The sequence below is a fragment of the Somniosus microcephalus genome, chromosome 4, assembly GCF_052327205.1.
Source record: "Somniosus microcephalus isolate GS21.2 chromosome 4, FLI_Smic_1.0, whole genome shotgun sequence".
NCBI lineage: Eukaryota > Metazoa > Chordata > Chondrichthyes > Squaliformes > Somniosidae > Somniosus > Somniosus microcephalus.
In genome coordinates, this window is record NC_140990.1 from 226,519,244 (window position 1) to 226,530,248 (window position 11,005).

Genomic DNA, 11,005 nt, shown 5'->3' on the forward strand with positions numbered 1-11,005 from the left:
GTGCGCTGCCGCGAGTTGTTCGACCCCCCTGGCCTGTGATTCCCCGAAAGCGACCACACTATGAGCCAGGGACTCAATGGCCTGAGGCATCTGTTGCACAACCCCCATGAACTCCTGGTGGCGCCGCTCAGACGCCGCCAACATCTCATCGAGGAGGCGCACCTCCTGGGCGAGGACCGTCTCCGGACTGGAGGGCGGACTCTCCCTCTGGGGAGAAGGCCGCCGAGCTGGCCGACCCTTCCCGCGTGCCTCGAGCCCACTGGGCCCAGGATCTGCCCTCCCCTGCAACACCTCCCCCCTCTGGGGAGAAGGCCGGCGTGCTGCCGGACCCTTCCCGCGTGCCTCGAGCCCACTGGGCCCAGGATCTGCCCTCCCCTGCAACACTTCCCCCTGGCTCTCCTGCAGGCCAGACGTCTCCCCTCCATTGCCATCCCCTGGCGCGGATGAGGGTTCCCCCGATGTGCCGCCTTCCTCCTGGTCCTCGTTGTCCTCCTCCTCCAAGGGCCTGGCACTCTGAGCTTCAGGGACCACCTCCTCCTCACCAGCTGAAAGCAGGAAGGCACAAGAGTAGCTTTAGAGTGAGGACAGGGCGTCAGCGAGGGAGGCCTGAGTGGTGGCATTATGCGCATTTGTCGGTCAGTGCGAAAGGATGTAGATCTGAAGCGCAAGGGCAACGACAGAGGTCCAACCGGTCATGTCCTTACCAGTGGGTCCCAGTACAGGGTCCGCATCTCCGATCGCAACAGGGCCAGTCACCCGGGCACGCATGAGTCGAGCCACGCTCTCCTCCAGCTCACTGAGCGCCTGGTACTCGGGACGGCCTCCACCGGTGACAGACTGGCTCCTCAAATTCCGCGCCAGCTTGGCCTGCAAGAGAAAGGACGGCCTCTAAGTACAGTGTGGTGCCCTGTTGCTGGGTGCACTGCCTCCCATGGTCGAATAGCTTGGCCAGTGTGGTGCCCTGTTGCTGTGTGCACTGCCTCCCATGGTCGAATAGCTTGGCCAGTGTGGTGCCCTGTTGCTGTGTGCACTGCCTCCCATGGTCGAATAGCTTGGCCAGTGTGTTAAGTGCAGAAAGTGCTATTGATGATCATGCCAGTGCCATTGCTGCGGGAGGAGGGCTGCCCATTAGTCCTTTGAGGTCCCTTTGCCCATAATGTGAGGTGCACATGCAAGGATGAGGAGGACACTGGAAAGGGTACTCACCTTCACCATCCGAGTGAGGTCGTTGTACTTCTTGCGGCATTGGTCCGCACTCCTGGGGACATCGCAGGTGGATGACACCCTGCGGGCAATTTTCCTCCAGGCTTTCCTGTACTGGCTCCTGGGAGCCTTCTTGCCACTGTCCGGGCACAAGATCTCTCTTTTGTTTTCGACACCATTAATCAGCACCCTCAGAGCATGCTCTGAGAAGCGCTGCGCTCGTTCACGGGCCCTCTCCATGGCTCCAGGCGCTATTTTGGCCCACCAGCAGTGTTGAGGCCTAGCTGCAGGGCTCCAGTATGCAGGGCGTGGCAGCAGTCAAAGTCGACCCTTCCCCCTTTAAGAGCAGGCCGGCGTCAGGGTGTCTGCTGTCAATCAAAACATGACCGCACCTGCGCTGCGCCCGGCCTCGGCGTTATCAGGCCGCATCGCCGGCTTAGCGCCTGAAGAGAGCATTGCAACGCCAGTTTCAGCGCTCGGCCAAACTCTTGGCCAACTCTACTGAATTTCGGCGATGTGGCCTACACTTTCCGGCGGGCGCTAACTTTAGCGAACGCCCGACTTTAGCGCCCCAAAAGTGCCCAGACTGAATTTCTAGGCCACCATGTTTTCTACACTCTGGCGACTTAGCTCCTCCATGGCCATAGCCATCCTCTCGTCTACTGTAGCCATCCTTTCCACAGAGGTTGCCATCCTTTCCGTGGTGCTGCGTTCATGCGCCAATGACTCCACAAAGGCTCTGCTCATGTTCGCGATGGACTCCTCCATTCGCTCCACACTCGCAGCGACCCTGGAGACAAAACCTGCCAGAGACTCCTGCACCTCTTCCTGGAGTTCCAGCACCGCTGTTCTTCTGGATGGACCCAGAGGCAGAGGGTCGACATGCAGCTGAGCCATGCTGGGAGAGTCCTGCGCCCTCCGACTAGGACTCTCCACTGCTGTCCCTGTCTTCACAATCTGCTGATGCGCACTTGTGAGCTGTAATACACCAGGTGACAACACTACTCTATCTCGCGATGGTCCCACCGAGGTGCGAGTGTCTGCGCTGGTGCTGGGTTGGCTGAATTCTGCTGACGCTGCGCTCTCAGAGGCTGCAGCTTCCTCTGAGGAGTCTGGAGACTCAGACTGTTCCTCCTGGATAGTGGGGATGGGTGCGATGGTCCTGTGGGTGAGTAAAGAAAAAAGTCAGATTTGTGAGGTCAAGGTTACATGCACATTGCATATTGCAGATGATCATAAGTCCATCTGTTAGAGATTCAGAATCATTATCAGCGACTCATGCAATGTCAATGAGAGAGATGAAAAACTATTCTGTCACCAGCTTTCTCTGATGCACCCATCTGTCCGTCCCCCACTTGCGCATCGTCCTCGAGACCCACGATTTCCAGGACCGCCTCCTCCCAAGGGGTGAGGTGGGCTACTGAGGGTGGCCCTCCTCCTGTCCTCGCTCTTTCCCTCTTATTGTTGGCTCTCTTTTCCTGCAATGAGGGAGACAAGTGGAGTTTGAGTGAGAATGAAGGAGTGAGTGTAGAGAATCCATAGCATAGATACTTAGAAGGAGACAAAGATGGAGTGAGTTGGCAAGACCAAGGGCCCTCCCTATGTGTTGTAAGTTGTTTTCATAGCATCACAGTGATAGGGAGTGTGAGGGCTGCATAGTCGAATAGTTAGGTGAATGTGACCATAGAGAGAGAGGGAATGGGTAAGGGTGCATGGATGTCAGTGTCAAGTGGGATGTGGAGGAAGAGGTTGCTAAAGCTGAGTGCTGGTGAGGAGAGGCAATGGGGATCAGATTGAGGGTGATGGCAAAGTCATACTCACTTTTCCAGTGTGCAGAAGGTCATGAAACCTCTTCCTGTACTGAAGCCAGGTTCTGCGGATGAGGGACAACGCGTTCACCTCCTTGGCCACCTGGACCCACACAGCCTTCGTTTGCTGGGGAGGCATCTTCCTCCCTGAAGAAGGGAAGAGCACCTCCTTACTAGCTCTTGCTCCCTCCACCAAAGCTTGCAGGGCGACGCCATCAAATCTGGGAGCAGACTTAGGTCTCCCGCTGCTCATTCTGCCTCCAGGTCCCTCAGTGCAAAGGCGAAAAGGTTGGCAGTCTGCAGAAGAAGCAAGGCTTCTTGCAGACCTTAAATGCAGCAGCAATGATGACGTCATCGGAGGCGAATTTCAGACTGAAAAAACGAATTGGGCCATGGGTTCCCACACGCTGGAACTCAATTGCCCAATTATGTGAAAATCGCATCAATCTCCCACATCGATTTGGAATCAGGTGGATAACATGAAAAGCGGATGACACAACCCCAGCCCACCCCAATGACAAAACCCAGCCCACGGGGTCCAGGAGCAGCATGAAATCCATGAACGACCTGGTAAAATTAAAAGATGAGTAAAATATCACTGCTAAGGGCTTCTAAACAAGCCAATAATTGGCTGATTTGTCCCCTGCCCCCCCACCCCCCGCCCCCCGCTGCCGCTGCATGTTGGGTTTGTTCAGCGTTGACGGACCTAACATTTTGAAAAGTCGTGTGGAGGTGGGTTGACAGTGGGTTCCCGACCTGCTGTCAAAAAAAAACATTTTCCCACCCGACCCGCCACCAAACCGCTGAACCCCCAGAAAAATTCCCCCCAATGGCTCAATTGGTAACATAGAAACATAGAAGATAGGAGCAGGAGTAGGCCATTCGGCCCCTCGAGCCTGCTCCGCCATTCAATGAGATCATGGCTGATCATCCAAATTCAGTACCCTGTTCTTGCCTTCTCTCCATATCCCTTGATCCCTTTAGCCTTAAGAAATATATCCAATTCCTTCTTGAATATATTTAATTAATTGGCCTCAACTGCCTTCTTTGGTAGAGAATTCCACAGGTTCACCACTCTCTGGGTGAAGAAATTCATCCTCATCTCTGTCCTAAATGGCTTACCCCTTATCCTTAGTCTGTGACCCCTGGTTCTGGACTCCCCGACCATCGGGAATATCCTTCCAGCATCTAGCCTGTCCAGTCCTGTTAGAATTTTATAAGTTTCGATGAGATCCCCTCTCATTCTTCTAAACTCCAACGAGTACAAGCCCAATCGACCCAATCTCTCCTTATACGTCATTCCTGCCATCCCAGGTATCAGCCTGGTGTATCTTCGCTGCACTCCTTCCATGGCAAGAACCTCCTTCCTCAGATAAGGCGACCAAAACTGCACACAATACTCAAGATGTGGTCTCACCAAGGCCCTGTACAACTGCAGCAAGACATCCTTGTTCCTGTACTCAAACCCTCTCGCTACGAAGGCCAACATACCATTTGCCTTCTTAACCGCCTGCTGCACCTGCATGCTTACTTTCAGCGACTGGTGCACAAGGATGCCCAGGTCTCGTTGCACTTCCCCTTCTCCCAATCTATTGCCATTCAGATAATACGCTGTCTTCCTGTTTTTGACACCAAAGTGGATAACCTCGCATTTATCCACGTTATATTGCATCTGCCATGCTTCTGCCCAATCACCCAGCCTATCCAAATCATACTGGAGTTTCTCGGCATCCTCCTCACAGCATACCCTCCCACCCAGCTTTGTGTCGTCTGCAAACTTGGAGATATTACATCTAGTTCCCTCGTCCAGACCATTAATATATATTATGAATAGCTGGGGTCCAAGGACCAATCCCTGCGGTACCCCACTAGTCACTGCCTGCCACTCGGAAAAAGAGCTGTTTATTCCAACTCTGATGCGCTATCAATTACTCATAAAAGACTGAGAGTTAAGAGAGTAACTAAAGGCTTTTATTAACAAAAGAATGAAGGTCTGCCTCAAGTGGTCGACCGGTCCAGAAATACAAAGGGCTGGGGAGCAGTCACCTTTATACTAGGACTTGTGGGAGGAGTCAGCCGAGGCATGTCCAGGCATGTACACAGTGGAATACAAACAGTGGTTTACCACATTCACCCCTTGTTTAAAATTGAGTCCGGCGGGGTGAAGTGTATTAAAAGTTAGTGTATTGGAGTCTCTCCGGAGGTCTTGTCTGCCGCTGTGATCGGCGTGGCGACGGCAGGGGTAGTGGAGCTTCCGGCGTCGAGTCCTGCGTGGGCTGTGGCACAGGCGTGTCGTCCTCGTAGATGTCGAGCGGGTCGCGGGGCCCAGGCCTGCCGTCTGCTGGGGCTGGATATCGGATCGTGGGGACTCTTTGCTTTCTGTCTGCCAACCAGTTCTCTATCGAACTCAATACCTTGCCCCCAATCCCATGTGCCTTAATTTTACACACTAATCTCTTATGCGGGACCTTATCGAAAGCCTTTTGAAAATCCAAATACACCACATCCACTGGTTCTCCCTTATTTATTTTACCAGTTACATCCTCAAAAAATTCCAGTAGATTAGTCAAGCATGATTTACCTTTTGTAAATCCATGTTGACTTTGTCCGATCCGGTCACTTTTTTCCAAGTGTTCTTCTATTACAGGAAACTTTGTGTTATCCGGAGGCTAACTGTCCGGAATGCTCGAGCCACCGGCAAAAATCAGGAGCCGTTTTCGTTAGGTTTTTTTTCTTCTCGTTGCTTTTTTCCTCAACAGTCAAGCTCTGCAAGGTCTGCTGAAGCTGTTGCTAAGCTACAGAGACGCTACAGAGATGCTTGGACTGTTTAGAAGCTGTTGCTAAGCAAAAGGGTTTGTTGACAGATACGGAGCTCAAAAGCTTCCGTCTCTTTCAACATTAGTGCTGGTGTGTCTGGCAGTTTTGAGGGAACGGCAACAGCTCAGTCCCGTCGGTGCTGGATAGCACAAAGTTTCCTGTACATCCTTTATAAAGGACTCTAGCATTTTCCCCACTACCGATGTCAGGCTTACCAGTCTGTAATTCCCCGTTTTCTCTCTACCACCCTTTTTGAACAGTGGGGTAACATTAGCTACCCGCCAATCCATGGGTACTGTTCCAGAGTCTATCGAATTTTGGAAGATGACCAGCAATGCCTCTACTATTTCTAGGGCCACTTCCTTAAGTACCCTAGGATGTAGATTATTCCTTAAGTACCCTAGGATGTAAATTCCCTATCTAATTTGGAACTGCACCATACAGACTAGGATGGTTCCGGGTTCAATCCCTAATCTTTGCTGAGCTAGCTGGTCTTTGCTGAGTTAGCTGGTCTTTGCTGGGACAGCTGGTCTTTGCTGGGACAGCTGGTCTTTGATGAGCTAGCTGGTCTTTGCTGGGACAGCTGGTCTTTGCTGGGACAGCTGGTCTTTGCTGGGACAGCTGGTCTTTGCTGAGACAGCTGGTCTTTGCTGGGACAGCAGCAGAGATGTTACAACTGAGCTCAGTATTCTTGTGCTACAGAGGGGCAAATATATCAGCCAGGTTCTCACTCGTGATCACTATTCAGTGACTTCTGCTGGAAAGTGCATGTATGTGGGTTTTTGGTGAAGACAGTGGTGTCTTGGCTGTGATGTCCTCGGTAGTCCTGAAATATCCACTATTCCTGCTTACACCTGAAGAATGGTCACTTGGGTGAGGTACTGGATAACAAGCAGCACCCGTGGAACTGCATCCAAACACAAGTTAGTGACTTCAGGACAGGACAGAAAGCTGGAAGAAAAAGTTCAGTACTGGATATTCATACTGCAGAAACATAACTATTTCCAAAGCCCATTCCTTTCTGCACCATACATCAAAATCTGAAAGGTCCTGCTTCTTTCTGGCAACTGAACCAACTTGTAATTATATTATTGTAGGAATTGACGAATCCCTAACTAATAACTGAGGTCGACTCAGGAGATCAATCAAACAGGTCTTAAACGAGTTCAAACAGTTTGATGAGAACGATACAGGAGAGCCACTAAAACAGGTCTTAACAAGATGGAGGTTCCATGAGGACTGCTTAGGCAGTCCGGTCATTTGCGTCGTGACGTCGTCGCGCTTACATCGTGACATCATCGCGTTTGCCCGCGTTTTCCCGCGCTTGGGTGGTCACGTGATCTGCGACGTGACATCATTGCGTTTGCCCGCGCTCTTGGGCAGTCATGTGGTTGGCGACGTGATGTCATCGCGTTTACCCGCGTTTGGGCAGTCACGTGGTTTGCGACGTGACATCATCGCGTTTGCCCGCGCTCTTAAAGGGGCAACGCCCCGTACATGCAAACTCTACATAAACATCGTTAAAGAGAATTATGCACAGTAAGCAAGGGACACTCGGTGGTACCGCTACATTATGATGATAAAATAGTTAAAGTTCCAGAGTGTTTATTTGAATTGCCACAGTTGTAACAGTTATATAAAGGTGTATTTCTGTGCACTTACTGTTATCTCTGAATCTGCCCTTGTCCCTGTGTTCTATGCTTTTAAAACCACTGGGTCCAGGCAACCTGGAAACAGACATTTTGTGTAAAATCCCTTTCTCAGCGACAACATGGATTGATGTTGCTACTCACAACTGTCATAGAATCAAACAAACTTATAGCACAGAAGGAGGCCATTTGGCCCGTTGCGCCTGTGCTGGCTCTTTGAAAGAGCAGTCATGCTTAGTCCCACATTCCCACTCTTTGGCCGTAACTCTGTAAGTTCCTCATCCTCAAGTACCTCAGGTAGAGCGTTCCAGATCCCGACAACTCTCCGAGTGAAAAAAATTCTCCTCATCTCCCCTCTAGATTTTTTTCAGATTATTTTGAATCTATGATCTCTAGTTATTGACCCACTCACCAGAGGTACTATTTTTTCCCTGATTATTCTATCAAAACCTCTCATCATCTTGAAAACCTCTATTAGGTCACCTCTTAACCTTCTCTGTTCTAAAGAGAACAGTCCTAACTTTTTCAACCTCTCCTCATAACTGAAGTCTATCTATCCCTGATAACATCCTGGTAAACCTCCTCTGTACCCTTTCTAAGGCCTTTACATCTTTCCTGAAGTGTGGTGCCCACAGAATTGTCCACAATACTCCAGCTGAGGCCTAACCAGTGATTTATAAAGTTTTAGCATGATCTCTTTGCGTTTATATTCTATCCCTCTATTTATAAACCCAAGTAACCCATATGTTTTTCTAACCACTGTATCAACCCGCCGATCCCATTCATTATGTTCCATGCAGTGTCTCTAATAAATATGACTGCTCCCACACTTACACTGAAATGTTTCCATTTATCCCAGTGATGTTCCCCTTTAATACCCTATATATCAGTCTGCCTGAATTAAATTGCTGAATTCTGGGCAGTATTATGCTGTTTACTCATGTCCGCCAGAGATTTTCACGAACCTGCTTGAACTCATGTTATTTATCACCAAGAACAGCTGTCAGAGACAGGAGATTTTTATCACGTCTACCTGGCCTGGTGCCAGAAGTGAAAAGTCGGTGTCCTAACTCAATGTGCCATACAGTCTTTTATAAACATAGGCCTGGAATTTCTCCGGTGTATGGGAGTTACTCCGGATGTACGGCAGAAACTCCATTTACACCTGTACACTGGGTTTCCGACATACTTCCGGCAAAGTTACACCAGCAAAGCATAAGCAGCTCTGATGAAATTCCTGGCCATGATTTCAGAGACAGAGTCAATAAGTTACAAAGTGCCAACAGGAGTAGAGTAGGTACAATAACAACATAGGAATGTGCGGGAACAGAATGTACATAACTGGAAATGACTGCAGTCCATCTGGCTGATCTGAAGTATAATACCACTCACTCACCCACTCCCTTAAATAGCTATCAAATTCTCCATTGCATTTTTCCACACTATTTGCCTCCACTGTCTCCCTGGACAGTCAATTCAACACCTTCACTATCTTCTGTGTGCTAAAATCTAAACTGCATGTGCACCTTTGCTCTTTTAAGCTTGAGTTTCCAACAATCTCAAACATATTATCTGGGTTCAATTTATCTATTCCCTGAAGAATCTTGAATGCTCAAATAATTTCTTCCCAGAACCTTTTCTACTTCAAAGTAAACAAGCCCAGGCTCTTCAACCTTTCCTCAGAGCTCAGATACCAGCTAGGTTTCAGTTTGGTTGCCTTTTTTGCACTGCCTCCTATTCATGGATATGGATTTACTTCATTTGCTACAAGGCTTTTTTCTTATTGGTCCTTGGAGTGTAGGCAATGCTAACAAGACTAAATTTATTGCCCATCCCAAGTTTCTCTAAGAAGGTGGTTGTGGGCTTTCTTTTTCAACTGCTGCAGTCCTTGTGGGGCGTCTACAATGGCGCTAGGTAGGAAATTCTAAGATAGTGATCCAGTGGCGCTGAGGGAATGGTGATATATGTCCCAATCAGAATGGCGTGTGACTTGGAGGGAAACTTGGAGGTGATGATGTTCCCAAGACATTGCTGCCCATGTCCCTCTCAGTGGTAGAGGTCACAGAGAAGGGAAGTGTTGTTGAAGTCACCAAGAAATCAAATAGGGAATTCAGAAGAAACTTCTTTACCCAGAGAGTGGTGAGAATGTGGAACTTGCTACCACAGGGAAGGGTTGAGGTGAATAGTATAGATGCATTTAACGGCAGGCTAGATAAGCATATGAGGGAGTGGGAAATAGAGGGTTATGCTGATAAAGTTAGATGTGGAAAGATGGGAGGAGGCTTGAATGGAGCATAAACACCAGCATAGACTGGTTGGGCCAAATGGTCTGTTTCTGTGCCGTATAATCTATGTAATTCTATGAAGTAATCTTGATGAGTTGCTGGAGTGCATCCTGTCGATTGTACATACTGCAACCACAGTGGTGATGGAGGGAGTGGATTTTGAGCCTGGTGACAAGGGCACCAATCAAGTGAACCTGGATGGTTGTTGAGGTTCTTGAGTGTTGTTCCAGCTGCACTTATCCAGGTGAGTTTTCTATCACATTCCTGACTTGAGCCTTGTAGATAATGGAGAAGCTTTGAGGGGTCAGGAGGTGAAACGCTCATTGCGGAGTACCCCGCCTCTGCCCTACCCTTGTAGCCACAGTGCTGATATGGCTGACTCTGTTAAGCTTCTGGTCAATGGTGACCCCTAAGATATTGCTGGTGGGGTACATAGCGATGGTGGTAGTGCTGAAGGTCCGGGGACATAGCTAGGTTTTTTCATTCAAGATGGTCATTACCTGGCATTTGTCTACCCAATTTGGATGTTATGCAGATTCTTCTGTAGGCTGGGATGGGCTGCTTCATTATCGAAGGAGTTATGGATGGAGCTGGACACTGTAGAATCGTCAGGGAACAGCCCCATTCTGAACTTTATGACAGAGGGAAGGTCATTGATGAAGTAGCTGAAGATGGTTGGGCTGGAATGCTGCAGCGATGTCCTGGGACTGCAATGACTGACCTCTGATAACCAGAGCTATCTGCCTGTCAAGTATGACTCCAGCCACTGGAGGGTTTTCTCTTTGACCCCCATTTACCTCAGTTTTGCTAGGGCCCCTTGGTGCCATATTCAAATTGAATGCTTCCTTGATGTTGAGGGCAGCTACTTTCAGTTATCAGTGTCCAGTGCACTCAGCTGCTTCTTAATGTCACATGGAGTGAACTGAATTGGCTTGACATTGCAGCTTTGATGGTGAGGACCTTGGGAGGAGACCAGATAGGATCATCCACTGGCACTTTTGGCTGACGGCACTTGCAAACACTTAAACCTTGTATCTTGCACTCACTTGTTGTGCTCCACCATGGTTGAGGATGAAAATGTTCATGGAGCCTCCTCCACCTGTTAGTTACTTGGTTGTCCACTACCATATTTGACTAGATATGGCCGGCTACAGAGCTTTGCTCTATTATGTTGCTTGTGGGACCACTTAACACTGTCTATAGCCTGTTACTTCTGATGTTTAGCACGTTGGCAGCCCTGTGT